The following is a 7,302-nucleotide window of genomic DNA, read 5'->3' on the forward strand; positions in this document are numbered from 1 at the left end:
AAGGAGGGAACCAAACTGGGAGACCAAGGTAAAAAGAGGCGGCAAGACAAAGAGGGCGAGGAGACAAAGAAGTCAAGGAGACAAAGAAGGCGAGGAGACAAAAGAGGCTGGGGGCAAGACAAGACAAACTGGACAATACGAAAGGGACATGGAGACTGGCAGGAAATGAAAACTGAGAAAAGAAGGGAGACAAAAAGGCAAGAAGGGGGAAGAGATAAAGAAACAAGAAAACGAGGCCAAACGCCAAGAAAAGACTAGACAAAAGAGGGGACAAGAGGACAACGGACAGAATGAAAAGATGGAAGGTAATGGGATGAAAAAGGAGGCGAGTCAAGGAGAGGGCTCAAGGAAACGAGAAGAGAGACCAGTCGAGGAAAGAGCACAGACAGAGGGCACAAGGAAGAAGTCCAGAAAAAAGGTCGGAAACAGGCGGCAAGCAAGGAACCAGAGGAGAAAAGACCGAGGAGGACAAAGGGTAGGGATACATGGAGAGAGCGAGCGGGGCACAGAGAGAGAAAGACACAGAGAGCAAGACAGACAGAGGGAGAGAAAAAAGGTAGAACGTGGGAGAGACAGAGACACACTTAGAAAGAGAGAGTGACCGAGAGAGATAGACAATAAACAGAACAAAGAGAAAGAGAGACACAGAGGTCAAGACAGACAGACACAGGGAACCAAAGGGACAGAGGGGAAAAGATACAGGGAGGATAACAAACGGGAAAACTCCACAAGGAACACTCACGAGGGATAAACGCAGAAAAACGCAGACTGGGGAAACTCACGGTCAGGAGGAACTCGACGTTGAACAGCTACAGCACAAAATGATCAAGCACTAAACAACCGGAACACAGAGGTTAAATACACAAGGTAACGAGGTAATGGGGAACAGGTGAGACATCAGGTGAATCACATTAGGGCGGGGCAGGACAATCAGACAAACAAAGTGAAGCTAGACAAGACAAGACAGGAAGCTGACTATCAAAATAAAGCAGAAAGTGGAACAAACAGACACAGGGGAACAAGACAAGGCCAGGAACACAGGACCATGGAAAAAACAGACAAAAACACAAGGAGGAGACCTGGTGCGTTGTTTAATGGAGCCAGGTGGTGACCGTGGTGGAATAAGCAAGTCTTGATTGGCCGCAATTGCTCATGGGGGTTGCGGGGCTCCAGAAAACAGAGCAGACACGCATGGTGGATAATAGGGATAAGACAACAATCTCACATCTAAAGACAATCTGTCATAATGTCACCGAGGATTAGTCACAGACTATAAGAATTTGCAATGACTGACAAAATCGAGTCATTGAAAAAATAACCAAATTGCTAGTACAGTTAGCATAACTGGTAACTTCAGGGAAACTTGCTGGATTACATTCAGATGTATGGCGCAACAGTGAATCGCTTGAAAGATTGGTAAGGTCGGCATTAGTAGAAAGGGATTTTTGTGAGTCTTATTACATTTAGCTGACCACTGTTACTTGTACAATCTGTTGCGAGAGATGGGAAGTAACAAAGTACAAATACTTCGTTTTCTGTAAAGAGATTTTTCAGATAGTTTACTACTTATTTTTTTGGCAACTTTTTACTTTTACTCCTTACATTTGAACACAAATATCGATACTTTCACTTCTTATTTTACAAAAATTGCTCATTACTTTAGCCTTCTACAAAAGGTTGTCTATCAGGTGTGATTGTGAGTGCATGTCAGAGAATAGTGCGAACACGTAGCACTCACACTGTGAGCAGGCGCGTACGGCATAAGGAGAAAAAGTGAGAAAAGAAAAGAGAACTAGCTGTCCAGAGATAATCAGTTGAGATTGCATGTGTGTCTTTGAGAACTGTAAGATCGCATAACTGATGTCAGTTCATTCATTTAAAGTAGCTAGCTAGTGATTCTTGCCATGTTGTATTTTAGGTGCATTATTTACATGTTAGTTACACTGCATTAATATAATATAATTAATAGTGGGTTTATTGTTGTTGTTTACTAGCAGACAGTGTAATGATTCCTATGCATTGTGTATGGTAGCTGTTAATTCAATTCAATTCAATTTTATTATAGTATCAATCATAACAAGATTATCTCAAGACACTTTACAGTAGACCACACTCGAATGTACAGGACCCAACGTTCTAGTTTCCTCCAGAGCAAGCAACAGTGCGACAGTGGCGAGGAAAACTTCCTTTTAGGCAGAAACCTCGGGCAGACCCAGGCTCTGGTAGGCGGTGTTGAGGGGCCGGGTTGGGGTTAGAATGAAGAGTGGCAATAACAAAAATAGAAAAATTAGTAGTGTTGTAGCAGTTCTTGTGGTAGTTCATGCATAGCAGGACGCTGGCAGCATACAAGGCACAGCAGGACGTAGCAGGACGTAGCAGGACGTAGCAGACTAGCAGGGCACCACAGGTAGCAGTTGAACATGGATCACAGAACGGTAGCGGAACCATGGCAATAGCTGCTACCTGATTCGGAGCCTCTCTGATCCAAGGGAACATGCTGGTGAAAAAAAGAACATAAGGACTCGGGAATGACTCCAGAAATAGGTTAGTAACAAGCATTTCTGGGACATGGATGCACATAAATGAAAGATGGAAAGATAGAGGAGAGAGGAGCCAGTGTATCAAAATAAGTCCCAGCTGTCTAAACTATACAACAAAACCAAGAGAGACGAGGTAAAGAGAGCTCCAGCCCGGCGGGCCATAACTCTCCCCAACCGGATCGGGCTGTATGACAAGTCTCCCTTTGGTTCTATTATATCTTGATTGGATGTTAGATAAATCTGAAAACTATGGACTAGCTACACTCCCAACAATATTCGATTCTATGCCCTAACTAGTGGTATCAAAATAAGTCCCCAGCTGTCTAAACTATTACAACAAAACCAAGAGAGACGAGGTAAAGAGAGCTCCAGCCGGGGGCTAGAACTCCCCCCAACCGGATCGGGCTGTATCCAAGTCCCTTTAGTTATATTATATGATAGATAAATCTGAACAAACAATGTGACTACTACGACTCCTAACAATATTCGATTCTATGCCCTAACTATAAGCTTTATCAAAAAAGGCAAGTCTTAAGCTACTTAAACGTGAGCGGTTGTCGCTCCCGTGACCAAACTCTCAGTCCCTCTCTCGCTCCCTCCTTCCAGTCCCTCTCTTGCTCCCTCCTTCCAGTCGCTCCCTCCTCAGTCACTCTCTCCTTCCCAGTCCCTCTCTTGCTCCCTCCTTACAGTCCCTCTCTCCTTCCCGTTCCCTCCCTCCTTCTCGGTCCCTCACTCATTCCCTGTTCTGGCTCCCCTTTGTCTTTGTCCCCTGTGCTCCCTGCCTGCCTCTGTCCCTAGTGCCTTTGGCCCCCTGGATTCCCCGTCCCTCGGTCCCCTTTCCCGGTGTCTTCTGCCCTGTCTGGGTTGCTTTTTGTTCTCTTTTGGGTTTTTATTTTGTTTTGACATCTGGGATCTGTCTTTGGGGGGGTAATGTTGTGGTTTGGGGTTTTTTTTGGGTGTATGTTTCCCTTTCTTTGGCCTCCTTGTGTTTTTGTCTGTTTTTTCCATGGTCCTGTGTTCCTGGCCTTGTCTTGTTCCCCTGTGTCTGTCTGTTTCTGCTTTATTTTGATGGTCAGCTTCCTGTCTTGTCTTGTCTAGCTTTCATTTTTTGTCCTGCCCCGCCCTAATGTGATTCACCTGATGTCTCACCTGTTCCCCGTTACCTTGTGTATTTAACCTGTGTTCCGTTTGTCTAGTGCTTGATCATTTTGTGCTGTAGCTGTTCAACGTCGAGTTCCTCCTGACCGTGAGTTTCCCCCAGTCTGCGTTTTTCTGCCTGTGGTCCTGCCCTCCCTGTGATCCTCTCCTTATTATCCCTCGTGAGTGTTCCTTGTGGAGTTTTCCCGTTTGTTATCGCCATCCCCTGTGCCTGTTTTGGTTTTTGGAACTTTTGGATTTTTTGCCTCTTTGTGTTACCAATAAAGCCGTGCTGAAGCTTCCTCCTGCCTGCTGCCTCACTATAACCTCACCTCACCCCCCACCGCAACAATTACCCTATTAAGTGCAACCAGAGGTGTGGTGGTAAAAAAGGAGGTGGGTAAACTATAAATTCTGTAGTATTTTTTGTGTATATATAGTAAAAATCCCATTTTCTCCATAAGAATTTAGATTATCAGCCATAATGTATAAACCATCCAATGTAGAAACCCAGTTTCTGCTCCTTATGAAGCTAGAAATCTGTATGATAATCAACCTTGTAACATTATAAGAAAAACAATTATCCACTATCTTACGTAGAAAAACTATATTACCCACAATCCTAAGCGTAACAGCAACGTTTCTGATTGGTCCAACTTGCTGTTACCATAGAAACATTTACCTTAACCTCTAACAGCTAGAGCGACAACAATAACTAGCAAACAACCACTCTTTTCCTATTGATCAGGGCACTTGGTATGGTTGCTAGGATTGTGGTTGGTGGCCAGGGAAAATAGGCCCCAAGGATAACTTAATTTCAGTGGCTAGAGTAACCCATGAGAACCATAAATATGTTAAACACACTTTACCTAATGAATTACAACCGTAAAAGAGAAATAAATTCAATATCTACTACTTGTACTTTAAATGCAGTAATTATATACTTTATTGCAGAATTGAGCAAGGGCAAGCAAACAACTTAAAGTGATTCAAATCAAAATAATTAGACTAAAGTGATCAAATAGCTAAACTGAAATAAATGATATACGATACTGATTAAAACTTAAGAAGTGATTAAAATGGCTGAAAGGTAACACCTGATTGCAATTGTTGAACTTGGGCAATTTTAAGATCGACTTTTTTGGAGCGAAAGGGAGGAAGATTCAGATCCCCGCGAAGGGTTTCTTATCCTTGCTTCTGCGTGTCCTTAGAGTCCCTTGGAAACATCAAGGCTTTTTCCAAAGCCCTCGCCAGTGCTGTTAGGAATCGTCAGACATGGTTACAGTTGAAGTAGAAAATACATCCAGATTCCGATGACTTTTCAGCTGGTTTTGGCTTTTGTCTCTTTGAATCCATTGAGGAAAGTTTTTGTTTTGCTCAAATTTCCTTTCTCTTGGTTTTGGTCCGATGCTGTCCTTGCGTCCAGTCCAACGCCTTCTGAGATCAGCCGAGGAATAACACCAATCTTTCTTTACATTTTCTTTATATATCCTGGACACACAAAGCGTCCCTCAGAACTCTCTTAGCACAAACACATCTTTTACTTGCTTTACTCTAAGCACACACTCATCCCTTCCCGTCTCTTCGATGACTCATAGTCATAATGCTGTTACACCCAATTCTGTATTTCACAACATGCTCACGATGTCTCAACATTATGGCAATGGTCTTAGCTTCTACATTTCTCATTGAAATCATAATCTCCTTCATTCTGTCTCATTGTTACAATTGTATTTCAGGTAATTTTTATAAATTGTTACATTTAGTACACAACATGTCTTACCTCTCTTTGATTGATCACATAATTATCTGGTAAGTACCTATGACTTTCTATTTACTAGTCTTGTGTTATTCAGCTTAGAAAGTACCTTACAGTCACAGTGTGTACAGTTGGAAAGCCCCCCTTCATCCTCGATGAATTCTGTGTTTACATTTGTCCCTTCAGACCTTGTAGTTAGAGCGTCATGATCTCAACTTACTTGACAGGGTGCAGTTGTCAGAATAATAGCAGCATGTTAAAAAAGTAAATAATGGTCAAAATCCTTAGAATAGCTTTTTAATTCCATAATATCAATTAATTCACTGCACTGCACATTCAATTCCAAATCAAAAAATGAACAAAATTGATCAGGTTTGTGTTAATACCTTTACAGAAAGGCTGTTCAAAAATCGCAGTATTTGCATTTTTCATTTCTCAATGGCTTGCTTTACCTTGAAACACTACATTAATATTTAGTTGCATAACCATTACTTTACCATTAAGAACTGCTTCACATCTCTGTTGCATGGAGTCGACCAACTTTTGGCACCTGTGAACAGGTATTCCAGCCCAGAACGATTGAACTACATTCCACAATTCCTCTGGATTACTGGGTTTTGCCTCAGAAAAAGCATTTTTGATGCACCCTGTGTCCTTATGGTGTTCTATGGGATTGAGGTCTGGGGTTTGGGCTGGCCACTCCATCACATCAATCTTGTTGATCTGGAACCAAGACTTTGCTCGCTAACTGGTGGGTTTTGGGTCATTGTCTTGTTGAAAGACCCATTTCCAAGGCATTTCCTCTCCAGCATAAGGAAACACGACCTCAGTATTTTGATTTGTTGAACCTGATTCATGACCCCTGTTTGGCAATAGTCCCAACACCACAATGAGCAACATCCCCATAACATGATTTTTGCACCACCATGCTTTACTGTCTTCACAGTGTACTGTGGCTTGAATTCAGTGCATAGGGGTCGTCAAACAAACTGTCTGCAGCCCCTAGACCCAAAAAGAAAACAATTTTGCTCCCATCAGTCAACAGAATGTTGCGAATGTTTCTCCTTTGGTCAGTCAACGTGTCCTTTGGCAAATTTCAACCTATTCAGCACAGTCTTTTTTTCGGCAATGGGACTTTGCGGGAACTTCTAGCTGATAGCTTTGCTTCACATAGCTTTCTTCTGATAGTAACAGTACTCCCAGGTAACTTTAAGTTTTCTTTGATTTTCCTGGAGCTGATCATTGGTTATCATTTCAAGGCTTTTGAAATAATTTTGGCTGAGCAGCCTATAATTTTCTGCATTTCTTTACATGTTTTACCCTGTCCAATCAATTTTTTAATCAAAGTCCGCTGTTTTCTCAGAGCAATGTAGACCCGTTTTGCCGCGTATTTCAGTGTGAAATGCACTATAACCAGCAGCACATTTGCTTCTTTCCTTCCTTAAATATGGGCCATAATTGACACCCGTTTCTTCACAGAATAAATCACCTCACTATTTTAACACAACACTGCTATTATTTTGAACATGTCCCTTTCAATTACAGATTAAATTACACAGAAGGAGCAGTATACATGTCATGACTGTTTGGTCTGTTGGTTTTCTATGACTCTACAACAATTAATAGTAAATTATTTGCCATGTAGAAATATCACTTCTACCAAAAATATGATTTATGAGGTTTGTGATGTTGGACTGCTGTTATTTTGAACACAACTGTATGATTGTCCCTCCTGTATAATATTGGTAGGATTTAGACCAAACAGGTAGGTTTTTGTTCCTACACTCACCTATGGTCATGAAGGCTGGGTCATGACGGAAAGAACGCTATCCAGGGTGTAAGCGGCCGAAATGGGTTTCCTCAGGA

This window comes from Etheostoma spectabile, unplaced genomic scaffold (genome assembly GCF_008692095.1).
Source record: "Etheostoma spectabile isolate EspeVRDwgs_2016 unplaced genomic scaffold, UIUC_Espe_1.0 scaffold456, whole genome shotgun sequence".
Lineage (NCBI taxonomy): Eukaryota > Metazoa > Chordata > Actinopteri > Perciformes > Percidae > Etheostoma > Etheostoma spectabile.